Below are 18,499 nucleotides of genomic sequence, written 5' to 3'. Positions count from 1 at the left end.
GAGACAAAGGCAGTACACAGTTTGTGGTGCGCAGAATCTGCTCAGTCGCTGTAGTTCACCTCATTTCCTTTCTTATTAATTCAGGAACACTCACAGCAACATCCACAGCCTTCATTGTCGGTTCCCGCTTATACTGTATGAGGCCATTGTTTAATGCAGGATATTTGTTTTTTAACTGACTAAACCCCTTATTTTTCAATTTCCACACATTCTGGGTCCTTTCAGTGCATTGTCATGCCCACAATATTAATCAGATGCACCAAAGCAGCTCTCCATAATGAACGGCCAATACACTGTTTGTTTACATCTGGTATCATGCAGTTAGAAGCCTCCCCTCAGATCAGTCTGACCTTTGAAAGCACATGGCACAGCTCTGAGCAAGAGGAAACGTTTTTTTGAATTCAATATGCTGTATAATTATGCTCATATGACTGTTAATTTACTAGCTTCTGTGATGCATTTTCTTTTTTCAATTTTGATGTGTGTTACTGAAAGAATAAAACCTTTGTGCCTCTGAGGAAGGAGCTGATGAAATAGATATTTTTAGCCACCAGCATGGCTACAGGGATGGAAATGCCGGATTGTCAGTCTGCCTTTTTGGTCCAGACTAAAATACCTCAGCAACTGTTTAATGGATTTCCATGAAATTTTGCAGAGACATTCATGTTACTCAGAGGATGAATACAAATGACGGGTGATGTCTTAACTTTACATCAAGCACCAGAATCAGGTCAAAATATTAATTTGTCAGAGACAAACCAAGTACCTGTAACTATTGACATTTCCATCAGCTTCAGTTAAGTGAGTCAGTCCCCATAGACCCCCATATTAAAATGCCCAACTTTACAGCAGAAATAAAGCAGCAGCAGCAGCAGAAGTCATCGCAGTCTGTCAATCCTCACAGAAGTCTGACTGGCTACAAAGGTGAGAAACATTTAGCCTAACTGCGATTACAGACTGAAAATAGAACACAACACACTCACTCCAGCCAAACTTGGGGACTGTACTGTTACTGAAATGCTGAATTGGTTTGTGAGTCCATGCTAGCTAACTTTGCCAGCCTGCCCACCTCACGTTTGCTTGCTGATCAGACAGGATTCGGCTGCAGAGATTGGATGTTCGCAAATGAGTCATGTCAAAGAGTCGGTTCTATCAAGTGTAATGTGTTTATTAATATTTTGCATCAGTCCTGCTGATTTTAGTGGGATGTAGCGGAGGGTAAACGCACATCAGCACCATTCACAGTTTATCCACCTCTTTCACACCCAACATAGGGGTTTTTATGAATTTTGGGACAATTTATCCAGGACATTCACAGCTTACCAACCTTTTGTTTTACCACGACATCCCCATGGTAATTTTGTCTAATTCTGGTTAATAATATCCAGTCTACACTGAACACAGATGATGTAATGTGACGTAAGATAACTCTCCTCTGTGAGTCTGACTGGTCCATGTCAGGGTTTGACAACGTCCACTCTGGAAGAAATACTGAAGGAATTCCAGTCAATATTCAGAACAAACCACAGCACTGAAACTGCTCTGTCTAAAATAATCAGCGACCTCTGATGAAAATAAGGTCTCAGTTCTTCTCCTCTAAGACGAGGGGTGGGGAACTTTTCAAAGGCCATTTCAACACCCTTCGAGGGCTGCACTAAATTATTGAGCATACAAAACACAAACCTCTGTGATAGCTGGAAGTGCTTCTCTTTCGTGAGGTGTCTGATGTCAGATGGTAGTGGTTATGATGATGATGATGATGGTGATGATGATGATGATGATGATGATGATGATGATGCTACTCACAGCTGGTTTTCCAGGTTTGGGTCAGTCAGACCCAGAATGGATTTTTAAAAATGTTTCATCCTCGTCATTACATTCATTCTATCTTTTTTACGTGAAACATTTGGAGACTGATTTCTTTGTTAGAAAGCATTTTGAACTGTATTTCCTGTATGAGAGGTGCTCCAGAAATATAGTTTATTATGATTATTACTATTATTTTCCTGTCATGATGTCCCCTAACCTGTTCTTGATGCATTCTTGGTTTTCATCCTACCCTCAATCTAACTAATCCAAACTAAGCAGCGCACTCTGCTCTGCCTAGATAGCAAAATGTAGATAAATATATTTATTCAGCGCCTTTTCATTGGGCACCAGCCTCATGTTTCTGCGTGTCTTGTCAAATAAATTGACTTGAAGTGTAAATAACTGCTTCAGGTCGCGGTTCCACTTGTGAGAAACAGCTGAAACATGGGCCTGTGCAGAGCCAGCGCAGACAGCTGCACAGATTAAAATGAAAGCATAGCAAGCGCATGTAGGAAAATGCATATGATCAGGCTTGTCAACAGAATTCCTGTCAAAACCAATCATAAGGTAAGCTAATGTTTCCATAGACAAGTATTATAACTGTAACAGACACATCGCTAGTCCTACCTCTGATTCTGGTGAGTGTGATACAAAGCTAGTGTAATTAGTAACGCATTACTCTACACAGACAGCAATACTGTGTTTAATTCACTACTTCCACATGAAAGTAACCACTATTACATAATGTATTGCATTTTGACAGTGCTTTCCTGAACATCGTTGGCTTTTGAGCTTTGTCAAACGCTTGTTGTGGGTGAACAGAACCAGTGGAGTCACTCAGAGCCTGAAGCCCTCTGCTGTTGTGCTGCTGATGTGCTGCTTTCACTGCATGGCAAGTGTAGACGAGGTGTAAGAGATATTCCAAAGCACGGGGCTGGAGAGAGATGCAGATGTGGGACCCATCACATATCACTTGCTGTAATCATATATTCACTTCATAAACGCACATTAGTCTGAATGCAAGTCCTCCTCTCCATGTTCAAACAGTATTTCCTCTCTCCAGCCAGCCAAGTAAAACACAGAGCCATTCATTTTCCTCTCTCTGGTTCAGGCACAACTGCCCTAGCAAAACCACTTTAGCTCAGCTCATTTCACATTGACTATAAGCAGACCCATGCAACTCATCTAAAAGAATAGAAGGGAGAGAGGAAAACGGGCTCCATTTCAAGCCTGGCTGGTGTCGAGCTGATGATATGATTGTATGTGGGGATGTAGGCCTACACGGTGTACAGAGTGTAACAGAGAAAGACCAGCACCATTTTTTCTTCAGAATGGATCTACATAATTCATGATGTACACTGGATGATACTGAATACTGATCCAAATTCTCATGAAATTAGTTATTCATGCTGTTAAATGAATGTTATTTTGTTACCCACACAGCTATCTTAAACAGACAAAAAAAAAATTATTTCACCACTCATTTCAACAATGGAAACAACATATATTACAAGGATAACTAATCAGTAATTATTGACTGCCATCCTCAAACCCTAGACGTTCCTCTTTTTCTGCCTTTGTGCCACCTTTTGCCGAGATAAGTGTGTAATGCTCCCGTAGTGCTGCAGTGTTCAGCTCACCATAGTTGTTGCCTGGTGTTCATCATGATTTATTTTGAAAAAGATGGCAATAAAAAACAAATTTTCAAATAGTGGCCTGGTTTGTCATATAATGCACCTTAAAGGTACCATGAAGTTTCTGACCACTAGTTTCTGCAGAGTAGGTCCCTGTGTTGTAATTAACTGCACGTGTGCAGGCAAATGGGCACTGCAACCTATTCCTGCTGCTAGTTTCACATTATGCTGCTCATCAACAGATGGAGGTGGTAACACATAACAAAGGTGGAGGAGAAGACTGCATCAACCATGGATGTAAATGATACAGGATTATTATTATTATTATTATTATTATTATTATTATTTTTACTCAAAACTATTTTCTGGGGATAGAAGTGTACTCACATGCTTTTGAACAATTCATGGGCCATAATTCCTTTCTCTTCCAGGGAGGCTTTTATTTTGAAAAATATGCACAAAGCGTGGAATTAGGCTTAACGGCCTGAAAGATGACCAGAATAAATAAATGGGGCAGTAAGTACAGTTTTTCAATTAGAAAAGAGAAGGTCACAGCAACAAAATGAATGCTGTGGAAATGTTAATTATATCCAACACCAGCCTTTATTTGTTCAAACTGACATCTCAGCTATTATTTGAGTGCAAGCTTTTATTTGACAATTTTAAGAATGCTGTATCGATTTATAAGCTTTTCAGAGCCATGTGTACTTAAATCACAGAAGGATTCTTATTTAGTGTTTCAAAAAACATGTCACAGAGGACAAAAGAATACATAGTTAGGAGGGCTCAACACAGAGACAAGGCTTTGTTTGTATTGTAGTTATTTCATAGCATATTGCAGCTGGTGGCAGGAACAGGAATCAGGACCACTGATGGCGACTAATGAACTACATTTTCCTACTTACCACAACTGCTGCCAACTAAACTTTGGGTATCAAACTTCCCTCACCTATTCTCACCCTTTTAAGTTGTCCACTTTGAAACATTATGCCCAAAACGCATAAAGGACAGCATCAACAGCTCATCCAATTGAGGTTACAAGCTCGCCCGTCTTGGCCCTCCACAGGCATTGCACCTTAGTTTTTCAGCAAAAATTAACGCAATAATGTACTTTAAAAAACGAAAACATATGTTGCAGATTACCTGTAATGAATGAGAGTCCCCTTCCTATTGGAGCACATAATTAAAATCACACCTCTCTGGTTTGTCGCAGCAGGACTTCAAGGACCCACAGGTGTGACAGGATTAGCTCCAGCTGGGCCTCATTTGCATATCTAATGCAATCATGCACCTAATAGACTTGATTTTGTCCTGCAATCTCCACATACTGAGACGCCAATCACATCATTTTGTCTGTCAGCTTCATGTGTGAATCATAGCATCATATGATTTTTCCTCAAATCGTACCCATAGGATTGAGGTGTAAAAGGGTTGTATGTAACGTATATAACATATGTTATATGTGGTTATATGTTCTATGTGTATTTGTGTAGGTGGTGTGTGTGTGTGTGTGTGTGTGTGTGTGTGAGGGACTAACATGTCAAGCCACTTGAATATTCTCTCTGCTGTGTTTGGTCTCTATGTGACTACATTTATGCAAATGCAGCCTTTTTATATAAATTCTGACTATAATGTATGGAGATTTTGCACAGCACCATTTGAAAGCACTTTGAAAGCAGGGGTCCCCAGGGGTGCAAGAATCTCTCCGTGTGTAAATGTGTGTTTGTTCGCTGTTGCATTTCTGTATGTGTGTGTGTGTCCTGTGTTTGTAGTGCGCTGAGCCTAGGGACATCAGCAATGCCACCACTGTCCCAGTTTCTCACATCCCTCTTAAAAAACATGTTGATTCAGACAAACCTCCTCTTCCTCCTCTGCTCCTCTCATTCCCCACACTCCTCTTGGGATGGACTGGAGGAGACGTACAACCACAGCAGACGTTCATCACCCACTGCCAGGGTGTTTGATTTTCCACAACTTTTTTTTCATTTTGTTTTACTATTCCGAATCATCTCCTCCCCCAACTGACTTCCACACGAAACAACGAGGAAGCCTCGTCAATAGGACACAGCCGGAGCATGCCTGTTTCTCCTGTGTTATTTTAACTAGTCTACTGCACCGTGAATGTAGACTCCCGAGAGATATCGCGAGTGTATCAACATTTGTGGTAGCCATCAAAAAGTCCCTCATCTTTCGTCTATCAATCACTAGTGTTGTAGCAGTTGTAGATTCTTTCTCAAATGCTGCAGAGGTGAGTAGCGATAGGATAATATAATACTGTCTCAAATGACACAGTCTCTTGCTTCAGAGAGGGTTTTTTTTTTTTTTTTTTCACATTCAGAAAACAATTCTCAGAGGGTAATGGTTCACCAAACAGCAGTGTACTGTTGCTATAGAGCTCCAAAGTGTTCAATACTAGATAAATTATAAAGATATGAAATAAATAATGATATGAATAGACTGTGTAAAAAGAATTACATTTACTATACTATATATAAGTAATAGAAATGTGTTTACAGCGATTCCTGCTCGATATGTTATCTACATTGTGTGTGCGTGGTTTATTACTGTTAAGGTGGTGTGTGAGTGATAGCGATATGATAGGAAATGCCAATGCTCTCCCTGTGTGTATTATATATATGGGTTGTTTTATTCATTGGATGTTGGTGTGCTCTTTTCTGGTTGTGATGTTGTGTTTTGGGGTTTGTTTTGTTTGAAAACCAATAAAAAAGTGAATTCTTAAAAAATATATATATATACATGTAAAAATTTTTCAAAGGATAACTAGAATATTTTTCGCTATTTCCATACCGTAAAAAAGACTATGCGAATTCTTTTCAAGCCTTCATCTCTTTCTGAAAGAAGGTTTGAATGTTTTAGCTCAGAACATTAATAGCTATCACAGTGTTTAATGGGCATTTTACCTCCTTTGTCAGACAGCAGCTAGAGAAACATTTTTCATCTAGATGATAGTTTGGAACAAGATTTCAGAGATCAGAATCTCTGCGTCTGAACTCACTGCCAGCCTCACTGCAGATCGATCTATATCCTGTCTGTGTGTGTGTGTGTGTGTGTGTGTGTTTCAGTGTGGGTGTGTGAGCTTGCGTGTGTGCCCATGCTTGTGTGTGTAATCATATGAATCACGACTCAAAGATAGCTAACAAAAGTAGGTTACCTCAGGCATTAGCTATGGTGGGTTCCTCTTCAACATAGGTGCAGATTGACAGATTTTGTGCGTGTGTGCATGCATGGATTGGAGTATGCGTGTGCTCCTTCTGGCGCAGCAGCAGATTGCTGAGCAGACAAATGTGTCCATCAGCCAGAGACTCCAGGCCTTCAACTCTGACTAATCGACACAACAGGGAGAAGTGTGTGTGCATGTACGTATGTGTGTGTAGACTGTGGGAAGGGGGTGGGTGGAGGGGCAACGGGGGCACAAATTGAGTGAAGAAACAAATTAGGATTGTGAGTGCTGGAAAGGGGTAGGTGAAGGAGTTCAGCAAGACAGGAAGAGAGAAAGAGAGAATATCCTGAGAGAATATCCTGATAGTCACGATAGCGCGGTGACCCGAGAAGTATGCCTAATTATGGAAAGTAAAGAAGACATGAGGGTCTGACGAGACGGAGGGGAAGTAAGACGGAAATGACCAAGTGGAGGGAGATTAAAAACAGGGAATGACAGGTGGGGGCAAGCGAGAGAGCAAGAAATAAAGAATGGAAGAACAGGCAGACCAAACTGACCCTGAGGCCCTAGACTCTGACTAATAACAAAGAAAGGGGGGAATAAGGGCAGGGGGAGGACAAAATGAAGGACAACAGAGAGGCAAATGTAAGGCAAGAAAGAGAAAAATGAAGAACCCCTTTGTCTCTTTTACTCACAATGGATGATTAAATGGATTAAAAGGGATCACCTGTGTGCACTTGTTCAGCTTGTTTCATCAAAAGACCAGTTAGACAAAGCATCTCAGCAAAATGCTTTCTGTGGTATATCCACTAATGCACTAATCAATAGGCTTATATTAACGACCGCTCGAATGATGCTCGTAATATAAGAGAGGTCACTTGTGGTGACAAACCCACAGGAAGTTATTACCAGAGTCTGCAGTTCCCCTCTGCTCTATGGGGCTCTTTAGCCCATTGGTTTTAGCTCAATGGTTTGCTATTCTGGTTCGAAACTCTCAAATAAAAAGTTCAGATAAAGGCATTGCAGGCTACTTTCTTCGCACAAAACGACAGGCAGAACATATGTGGCCCCTTTAGAGAGTCACAGTGTGGGTACCTGTGTTGTAGCTTGGCTAGCAGCTCTACTAGGACACGCTTTCTGGAGCTTGTGTAGGGGACTACCAGGTGGAGCCATGCTGGTTATCGTGGTTGACGTAGCTGTCTGCCCTAACCCCTGTCTTTCTTTGCTCTGAATATAGTACAGTGGCAAGCCCATACATTTACTGCTACTGCAAAATGAAAGACCTCATATATGTATGACATTGTTTTTTCCACCAGTGCTTATCAGTCTGCCTAATGCTAATGCAACCAGCAGCTGTTTTAAGAGGCACAAACGGGGGGTTTTGTCAGCCAGTGTTCAGTTTTTTATACTTGCCATAGCAGCTGCTGCCACAGTTGGAGCGGGGGGGAAGGGAATTAAGCTGAACCAAATCTTAAAATCCAAGCACACATTCAAGCTAATTTGGAGTAGAAAAGGCAGTTTTTTGCACACAATATGTGTCTATTTGATTGTGTAGAGAGCAAAAAAAGGAAAAGTTTCAAAGGTGATATTGCAGATGTGTCTTCAGCTGCACCTACTGTTCAAGTTTGCTGTCTGCTGCAGTGTAAAATGCCATCAAATTAGTATGACGGTATGAAAATAATTGCCAAATTTATGCAAGATAGGCCAACATATTTTCTGCTGTACATATCATCATTCTTAAGTTTCAACATACTGAATTACAGACGTCTCACATCCCTGTGTTATGGTTAATATGCTGATTCTGATTATGAGTTTGTGTACGTCATCATCAGCTTCAGAACCACAACTCAGTAAAGACCTTGAAATGCTGAATTGATCATGCTTTGAAGCTGTTATGGCTGATACAGGCTGTAGATGAGTGACGTGTTGCCTGAAGGCCCAACGGTGCATCACTTTAAATGTTGCTGCCACGATTAAATTGTGGGACGGTATCCTTTCCTTTTATTAAAGACTATTGAGTTTATCCTTTGCTAAAGGACACATGAAAGGAAGCACTGAAGCATTTTTCCATAGCATGTAGAGAATTGAAACAGCTCTTATCGCGGAGCCCACTTAGATACTTCAGGGCCATTTCACTCAGCTAGAAACCTCTCTCAGCAAAAAAAAAAAGATTATTTGACTGCAACCATTGACTGGTTGTAATGATGGATGATGTTCCTCGAAAGTGAAGCCAAAGCATCTCGATCCCCCCTGGTGTTTAGCTGCAGAAGAGGTCATAAATGTTGCCCCCTCCATGTTAGGGGATTGGACACGAGCCGAACCAAAAAAAAAAATCAAAAAGTCCAGGAAAAATAAATGTTTCCAAAGACAGTTTCTGACATTTTAGGTAGCTCTTATCATGCTGATGTATGCTTGAAGTGTTCACTTTTCTGTTAAGTTTGGTTTTAATTTGTTATTTGTTGCAGTAAAAATGGGGTGTAATGTCATGATTGACAGCTGGGAGGAAGAGGACATGTGTCATTCATCTTTACTTACAGCCACTGGTTTGTCACTGCAAGCATCCACGTTCACGTTACACTGTGGACATTTTATCTTGTCCTTTATTTCCTGCTGCAGTCATTGCTTCAGACCTGGGGCGATACTTTCTGATTTTATTTTTTGCTGTATATGTTTTCCTGCTGAAAGATTCATCTGACAACACACATTCCCCCATCTCAGTTCACTCAGGCTTCCTTTTCTGACATGTGTAATGACCGCAGAGTGAAAAACAACAACAATGATAATTATATGATATTGCAATCAGGATTTGAATAACGAGCAGGAAAGAGACTGTCATCTTTACTCTAATCCTGCTGGACGGAGAGAAAATACTCGGCGTTTGACATGTTTCTTGCAGCATTGTGAAGTTCAAAACTTACACCTGGTGTATTTTCAGAAACACAGAAAGCATTTATGCGAACGTGCAGACATTCATAATAGGAATTTACACTGAGAATAAGAATGTATCCACAAAGGACCAAGAGCAGATATGGAGAGGGGTAAAATTAAGATGAAAAGTGTAGACAGAGAGGAGACATGAGAGAAGGTGGTGGGCGTAAGAAGAGAGGAGCAGACGGCCTTGCTGAGAGGGAAATATTGAACACTGGAGAGAGGCGGGAACGTATCACTTAAAGTGGTTCGCAAATTGGACGGACACGGACTTGGCAACTGTCTGAGAAAGTGGGGAACAGGAGAGAATGAGGACAGAGGGGCGTTGGCTCTATAATGTGTACTGGAGTGTAAAGATATCTGTCGCTTGGAGCACAGCTTCAGACAGTAACATGCAGAATGAAGACACTCATTAAAAAGCTGGAAGCGAGGAAGAAAAAATAATGGACCATGCGGAAAGGAATCAAATCAGAGCCCAGTTTTAAATGAAGTGTTGGTGCATTCATCTCTCTCTTCTCGTATGACTGTGTAACATTTCATCTGTCTGTCTGCAGAAACTGGCTTCATGGTACAATTGACTGCTTGTCCTTTTTTTTTTTTTTTTTTTTTTTTTGGTGCTGAGACCAATTTAGTTTTTAATAGTGCCTGGGGTCATTAAGTCCAGTAATGGTTTGTATAATAACATTATGGGTATATCCTATAATATGATCATCAGTATGTGGTCCGTATATACAAGATCGTCATAGTTACATGATATAAAATCATAGTGGTGACCACTGACCGTAGAGAGCAAGTCATTATATTGTAAAATAGCCCAGTTACTGCAGCTGTAAGTTATTTAAATATATGGTGAAGAAAATTCAATTGTGTGTGATTTTGAATATGACAGGAGCTCTTTGGAGCCATCGGGGAATAATGAAAGGATAGAGAGAGAGAGAGAGAGGGAGAGAGAGAGAGAGAGAGAGAGAGAGATGGGACATTTTTTGCTTTTTTGTACATTGTTGATTCAGCAAAGTCACATTTTTCTATGCAGTTTGTTAAATGCTTCATTGAAGCATAAACACACGTGTTTATGCGTGTCAAAGGAATACTCACTGCTTTTAGTCAGCCCCGATGTGTACACACACACACACAAATGCATGCCTGTGTGTAACAAATGTTGCCTGAGCTTGAGAGTTCAAAGACTGAGCTCTCCGCTGAGGCTATTCTGACACAAAAACACAGGCATGCACACACACACACACACACAGCGCACCATAGTCACAAACAACATCTTTACTCAGTGGTCCTGAATCAGCAAGAAGGTTCTTACAGATGTGCCCACTGAGGTTAAAATGTTCTATTTACTGTTTTATATCTTCAGACACAGGCATACACACCCATGCATAGAAAAATAAACATACACACACACACACAGTGGTTTTTGGTACTTTTGAGGACACAGAAAGGAGCTGGTCATTCCTTTCAGGCTCACCATCACCACCACTAACCCTACAATCAACTGTGACGGGTCACTGTGAGGACTGGCCAAAACAAAGTCCTCACTATCCAAAATACCCTGACGAGAACAAAGGGATGTCAAGAGACGGCCCTCATAAGCATAGCTCATCCCAACACACACACACACACACACACACACGCACACTCACACTCATATTCCTGGTGGTACAAGGCTATAATTTAGTCCCATTTTATTTGCAGAATAGTGCTTACGCTTTTCTTTTTTTCTTGTTTCTTTCTTAATTCTGCAGCATGACTGTTATGCATATATTCAGATTACACTTCATTAAGTTCAACAATGATAATGACCTTTAAAGAAAAACAAGGCAAAATAAATAATACTATATAATTATATCATATTTCTCTATGCAGATGGTTGTCAGCATTGTGAGAAACACACATATGAGCTGTAGTTACAATATTTACCACAATATTGTTGATTGTCGGCTTCCAGATGACTATTAATCCAACATTCGTTCTCTGCCGCTTATCTGGGGCCAGCTTATGGTGGCAGCAGGTGAAGCATGGTGGTCCAGACGCCCCTCTGCCCAGCAACATTTTCCAGCTCCTCCTGGCACATCCCGAGGTGTTGATGAGTCAGATGAGATATATCATCTATCCAGCGTGTTCTGACCCTACGCTCACCAGCTGGGCGTGCTCAGATAACCTCCAGTGGAAGGCACTCTGCAGCAATTACAAGCACTTTCACCTTGTACGTAAGTGCAGTAATTGAGTAAATGAACTTACCATCACTGGTGATTTTCTTGACAATGGATATATTTTGAATCAGTCAGTCTGCAGCCACTCACGATGTGCCGGCAGGAGTTTGCTAATGCAGTGTGCACAGACAAGTAATGACTTGTTTAGGACTTGGAGCTTGACACTGGACTTCCTAACCAAGACTTGACACTTCCTTGGGTCATCCGTTACTTTCTGATGAAAAATTTCAATTTCATTCTGTCCCACATTCACATTTAAATGGATAAATGAAAACATTAGGCCGAGAGAAATATATATAATCTTATTCTTTTCTGACAGACGTCTGTTTTCGTCTGGAATTCCCTACATATGAGGAAACTAGAATAACATTTGACCTGTTTGCCTTTAAAGTTCTTTCCTTCTGCTTCAAGAATAGAACGATTCTCCTTGGAAAGCATTTTAAGTAGCAGAACTAGCAGGAGAATTATTGCTTGCCGTTCAATGAGACATGCTTTTGTGTAGGGCTTTTTTATATATATGTGCATACTGAAATACACAGACTTTCTCTTCTTCCTTTTTCCACTGCTTCTTATTTCATCTTCATGTGTTGACATCGTTTTCACACCACTCTTGATATATATATATATATATATATATATATATATATAATTGTGTTTCTGGATAAACCTCAGCAACATGTTTTTGGATCAATATACCTTCCCAATCATTAAAATGTTTTCTGGAGAATTCTTCATGGTGGTGGAGCAATAACACATCAATAGTGCATCCAGCACCCTGAAATTGGATATCAATTACAGGATTATGATATGTTATTCTAGCATTGGAGGAATTCAATTGTTACTATTCTCAGCATTTTGAGAGGATTCGTACATGTTTCCTTTGCCTTGTCTCTCTCTGCAGTACATCTCTGCTAATTATTTGTGGTATTATCCTTCAGAAAGTATGAGCTAGAGAGGTGGGAGAAAGGGTATTCGGGAGCTGGTGGGAAAAAAAAAGAAAAGAATCCAGCATGTTACGGACTGATCCACATAGCCGGATTCACTGTCACAGCATTCCCAATTGAAGGAGAACTTGCATGCACACAGCCGGGAAGCGGATATGACACTCTAAAATCGGCTCAGGGATGCTCTTAGTGAATTTTCGCACATTAATGCTTTTAGAGCATCCACAAACATATGCACACACACACGCGCGCACACAATGCACAAAAATCCACACAAATGCACACACACACACACACACACACACACACACATATGTACTCCCGAGCACCTCATCCCTTGCTAATTCCTCTCTTCTCCTCCCTCTTTCGTCTCCTCTCCTCCCTCATCCTCCCTTCTCGGGCTGCCAAGCTAAGCCCAGAGCAGTTAAATAATCACTAAGGCTTCCAGCTGGCAGAATACGCTGCAGTTTTTCTGAGAGGAGGGAATATAGCAGGGATGGCAGGACACAACAGCAGCATGCCAATATGGATTGATATTGTGCTGACAAAATGTGTTGGTGCTTGTGTGCGTGTGTGTGTGTACTCCGGGAAAGTGGAGTGGGGAATTGTTGGTACGACATACTTCATATGAAGAGGCCTATTTTTATTGGCAGGATGTTGTTGATGAAGTTTTCAAGGCTTCATTGGACTGTGAAGGATCCATTCATTCCAACAGGACAATCAGACACCGATGACCTCCATCCTAAAAACCCTGATCGGTTCTGTTCTGCGGGTGTGTTTGAAGTGACGTCTTCCTGTGCTTATTTGTTACAATGACTTTTTGTACCCGTGTGTTTTCAACAAGGGGAAAAAAAGAAAATACTGAACTTGAACTCACACTCAATATTATATCTTCAATCTGACGTAATAATTTGCAACTCTTACATTGCACTCCCACATTCCCTTCACATCGGGTCAGTCCCCCCCCCCTCATTGGTTTATCTTCATCAAGCCACTCTGCAATGCGGCAAACTACAATTGTGATCCAAAATGCTGATTATCAGTATAGCATGACCCACTAAAATAACAATTTAGTTCAAAGTACCATATGCCTTCCAATTTCCTAGTTTTGGCCTTTAAAGCTGGACTGTTATTTCCACAACAGTAACCAGCTTTTGGAGCCTAATACCTACAGTATCTGCTTCTGAAAGCAACCAAAGCAAGAACAGCTTAAAGCCAGGCTGTTGAGTTTGGATGCAGACAAATACACTCGTGGATGCGGATGGGCGCGCGCACACACACACACACACACGCACGTGCAAACACACACAGAAATATTTGATTTGAGAATTTCTCCCAACTCAACACGGTTGCAGGTACCTAAATACAATATTGGCCCATAGGTCATGTCTGTAAATAGGAGCACATCAAAGGAGTTCATCCTACTGGACAGATCAGTGTGGCCACTAGGTTCACTGACGCTCTCTCTCTTCTTCTCTCACTCTCTCTCTCTCACACACACACCTATTCACATACTCCCATCTTGAGTTTTGGCTATGTATTTTTGATGTTGAGTTGCCGTGGGTCTAGGTAATGTGTCAGTAACTATATCTGTCTTGAAATAGCCAGAAATATCCAAAGGCCTGGTAGAGTCTTTTCAAGTGTTGCTCCAAGCTGCAGTGCTGATTTATGCTACTTACTTAGTGAAGACAGGAGGTGGTAAGTAAATCAATCATACAATCAGTCAGCCATATAGAGTGTCAGACGGTCTGTCAGTCAATCATTCCCATTGTCATGTATTACCTCTCTCTCTCAGTCTTGCTCTCGATTTTTCTGTCTTTCTCCCTACCCCAAACACGCACTCACATCCACCCACACACACACACACACACACACACAGTCCAAAACACACACACACACGCACACACCCAGGGTGTAACGAGCAGCGGGCATTTTTGATGGCAGCTATTTTTAGCAGGGTGTATCTTGTGGGTTTGGTAATTTTCTCTCCTCAGTAACAGTTACCATGCAGAGACTGTTGTTATGAGGAGAAGTCCAAGGCGGCCAATCATCTGCCTTCCTGCCTGATGAATGGCCAGACAAGGCACTTGGCATGTTGGTGTGATAGAGAGAGAGAAGAAGAGTGGCTGAGAGATTGAGGCAGGTGACAAAAACAAAGACTGCTGCGTTTGTTTGTCCATTATAACACCTGTGCACATTATCCACACAGATGGACAAGACACATGTATGCAAGAGGAGAGTGTATATATGTCGAGTGGATATGAGTTCATGTCCATTCAAACACATAATAGGCATGAAAGGGAGCGTCTGTTGGACATTCATGAATTATATCTCAAATTTCTCAGTACTGAAACAGACTAATGAAATGATTTCAAAGCCCTGTTTGCAATTTCACACTTCTGCCATCATGTTCGGACTTATATTGATTAGCAATAAAGAAGACTACATTTGTGCAGCAGCTTTTTTTTTCCAATGCAGAAACAGTAATAGTTCAAACATGGTGCAAAATACAAGGAACAAAATAAAACAGTCAGCGATATCCAAGCTATAATCCAAGCAATACCTGTGCTGCTGACTGCATTAATGCTTAAAGCTGACTCAGCAAAATCCAGAAACTATATTGGAGTGCCAACAAACAAATGAGCAATATTAATAAAAGAGCAAAAACAAAACAGAGGAAAAACAGCTTATCAGTTACATTCAGGTTTTTTTTTTTTTTTTTTGCCTTTAAAAAACAAGTTTAATGTATTTTGATGTATGGTGATGCTCCAAACAATTAGCTACTCTGACTCTTACCTCACTCGTGTTTTGAGAGAAGAAACATCATTTTCTTACTTTTACTCTGAATCCATAGGAAATAAAACACACCTGTGCTCCATTTAATTCACTCAGGGGCTGTTACAGTCTTACTTGCTCTGGTATGAGTAACAAAGATTATAATGTTAACTATCTATTGATCCTGGTAACATGTGTAGCTATGGTACTGTGAATTCTCTGTGACTGTCGGTGACTGATTGCATTGAGGGCTGTATTGAAGCTTTAACAGGATGTTTCTCTTTAAACAGATACTGCTCATATTGATCACAAACAGTTTCTGAGTCATTTTCCTAGTTTGAGGGCTCTTCTCTTGTGTTCCTGTTACACTGTGTTTTCAAATTTACCATTTTTCATTAATTGACATTCAAATGGATTTGTTGAGTCGAACAAACTTTTGATAGACAGATGGATTTGCAGGCAGAGGGTGAGTATAAAGTGCGACGACCCCTCTCACTCTGTTCGTGGCTCCTTGGCTGTATTCATAACCACCTGTACTGTACTGTATACAACTGACAAATGCAGTATGCAGTGTGTACCACACACCCTGCTACTGCAGAGCATCCCCATATGCTCTAAAAAGAAGAAAAATTCTGAGCATGGATTTTTATCATTTTCCGAAAGATGAGCATCTGATGATTGGAAGGAACCAGGTTCACTGGCATTTTTTCATATTACTTCACTGCAAATGTAATGTGAGTTGTGGCTCATCCTCCAGGTATTTCTGTTGTTTTGGAAGCGTAACATTATCCATATTATCCTTGCTCCAATCAAACTGGGTGCCTTTTCATAAAACTTGCGGACTGATGCCATTTTTGTTTATGTTAATGCCCTCACTGGTTTGGTCACTTTGTGATCATTTTCTCCTTTTTAATAGCTGCTTAAGTTCAATAAAATATGTCAAAAAATGTCAGAAAGAGGGGTCTGTGAGCATGACTGGCCAGCTGGCTAACCAGCTACCCCCACAGGCGCTTATGGAGCTTCTCAACTCTGAAAAAATTGGAGCATATTTTTGTTTCATCATTTCTATCATCATCTCTGTTTTCATTGTGTGGAGATCTACGCTCTCCTTCTTTTATTTCCCCTTTTGTGCTCCTGTGTTCTGCCTCTCCTTGTGTCTCCTGTCTGTCTTGTCTAGGCTGTGTCTAGGCAGGGCGGGACCGACAGGTCGGGCCTGCCCCTCTCCTCCTGAGAGCAGCTGCACTCAATTGAGGAATCAGACCCATCCGCCTACAGAGTATATAAGCATCCGGGTTCCAATCAGTATTTGTCAAATGGTCAGTCTACCTGCATGGTAACGACCAAGAGCCAGTTATAGCTAAGTACCTTTTGACTTTTTCTGTCTGTCTGTTCTCAGGTGCAAATCCAACACTTGTCTTCGTCTATGCCCTGCCAGTAAGCTCTCACCTGAAGAAGCTGGACTCGTCCCTTCCTGGGCTCAGTGCTCATGGTTCCTCAACGCTTCTGAATTCACCTGTGGCACATTCTCAAATTGTCAAATTAAAACTGCCAACCTTCCTTCTACTCCTGTCTCATCTCTCTGAGACTATTTTGGGTCCTAAAAACTATACGAACTCTAACAAATGGAAAAAGTTCCCATTGTTGGCCCGTCTGGTTGTTGTGATGCTCCAGTGCATTGCATTTTGGGACACAGTACACTGGAGATTTTGATGCATACTGGAGGATGTATCAGTTTGACTTTTTTTTTTTTTTTTTTTTTTTTTTTTTGGCATACTGCATACTTTGTTTGCATGCTGCATTCTACATAGTACACTTCGGCCAAATCAGTACTACTGCTACTACAGCCGTTGTGTGTGTTTTTTCTATTCCTGCATAGCAGGAGTAGCAGAGGTGTGCCAGGCCAATGAGCCACACCTGAATCAACTCCTGACTGCTCCACCTGATCACATTATAAGGGGGCTGGATAATTCAATTCTGGCTGTGTCTTCCCCCAGCTATCAGGGTTTTGTTTGGTTGTTTGGGTTCTATTGGATTTGGCTTTCACCTTAATCTTTGCAGACACTACACTTGCCCACATCCAAGGACTCACTACACTACAGACAATACAGATTTACATGTTTCACCTTATTTTTGTGTAATACAGGTGAACTAAATTTGTTGGACTTTAATCCATAATCAGGAGGGTACATAACTTTTTTCTGTCAGGTACTCAGGTGATTACCAGGAGATGTGTTTGATATTCACCCCATACATAGCATGGTCTTAATAAGTCTTCCTCACAGTCCTCTTCTGTGTCTCCCTCACTGTTCTTTGCATGTGCTTCCTGCAGAGTAGATGATGAAGATGCACCCCCCAGTCCCTGGTTGAGCTTCTGTTTAGCATACACAGGCACAATGTAAATAATCAACTGCTTGGTTTTTGTGATGTCCACTGATCCATCAAAAAGCAGCCTCCAATTTCAGCGGGCTACAACTTTGCTCCTAACTCCCCACTGACAGTTTGTGCAATGCTTTGCATAATCCTCATTATAGGAAGACATAGGACATGGATGTCATTCTCATGAAATGCTGGGAGAAAAACATTACGCACAGCTTGCCATTGCTCTTCATTCAACTTGTTTCACCATTTAGCAGGTGGGCGACTGAACTTTTCATTTTGACTGTCTCTTTGTTAGCAATAACTTGTACCACATTTCTGTGCTCCTTATTGAATTCGTGTTTAACAAATAATGGATGGTTGAAAATTCTAGAAACTGTATAAAATGTACCTGTTTTATCTGCTCGATGTGGATGTGAACAATATATCATGCAGCACATTTCAGTGCGCTCAGCCTTTGCTTCAAGCCATGGTACATCTTGGAGCCACTTGTCAGAGAAAAGTCTTTTCTTCTGCTCAGATTTAGTTTGTCGTTTCTTTGTAGGCGGCCGAACGCCAAAAAGAAGCTTAGTGTCTGCTGTTTGGAGATCTGTCACAGTTGGTTACTTCACTGGGTCAAATGTGTCAACAAGA

The sequence above is a fragment of the Chaetodon auriga genome, chromosome 4, assembly GCF_051107435.1.
Source record: "Chaetodon auriga isolate fChaAug3 chromosome 4, fChaAug3.hap1, whole genome shotgun sequence".
In the NCBI taxonomy this organism is placed as follows: Eukaryota; Metazoa; Chordata; class Actinopteri; order Chaetodontiformes; family Chaetodontidae; genus Chaetodon; species Chaetodon auriga.
The sequence above is the reverse complement of the archived record's forward strand: the minus strand, read 5'-3'. Positions refer to the sequence as shown.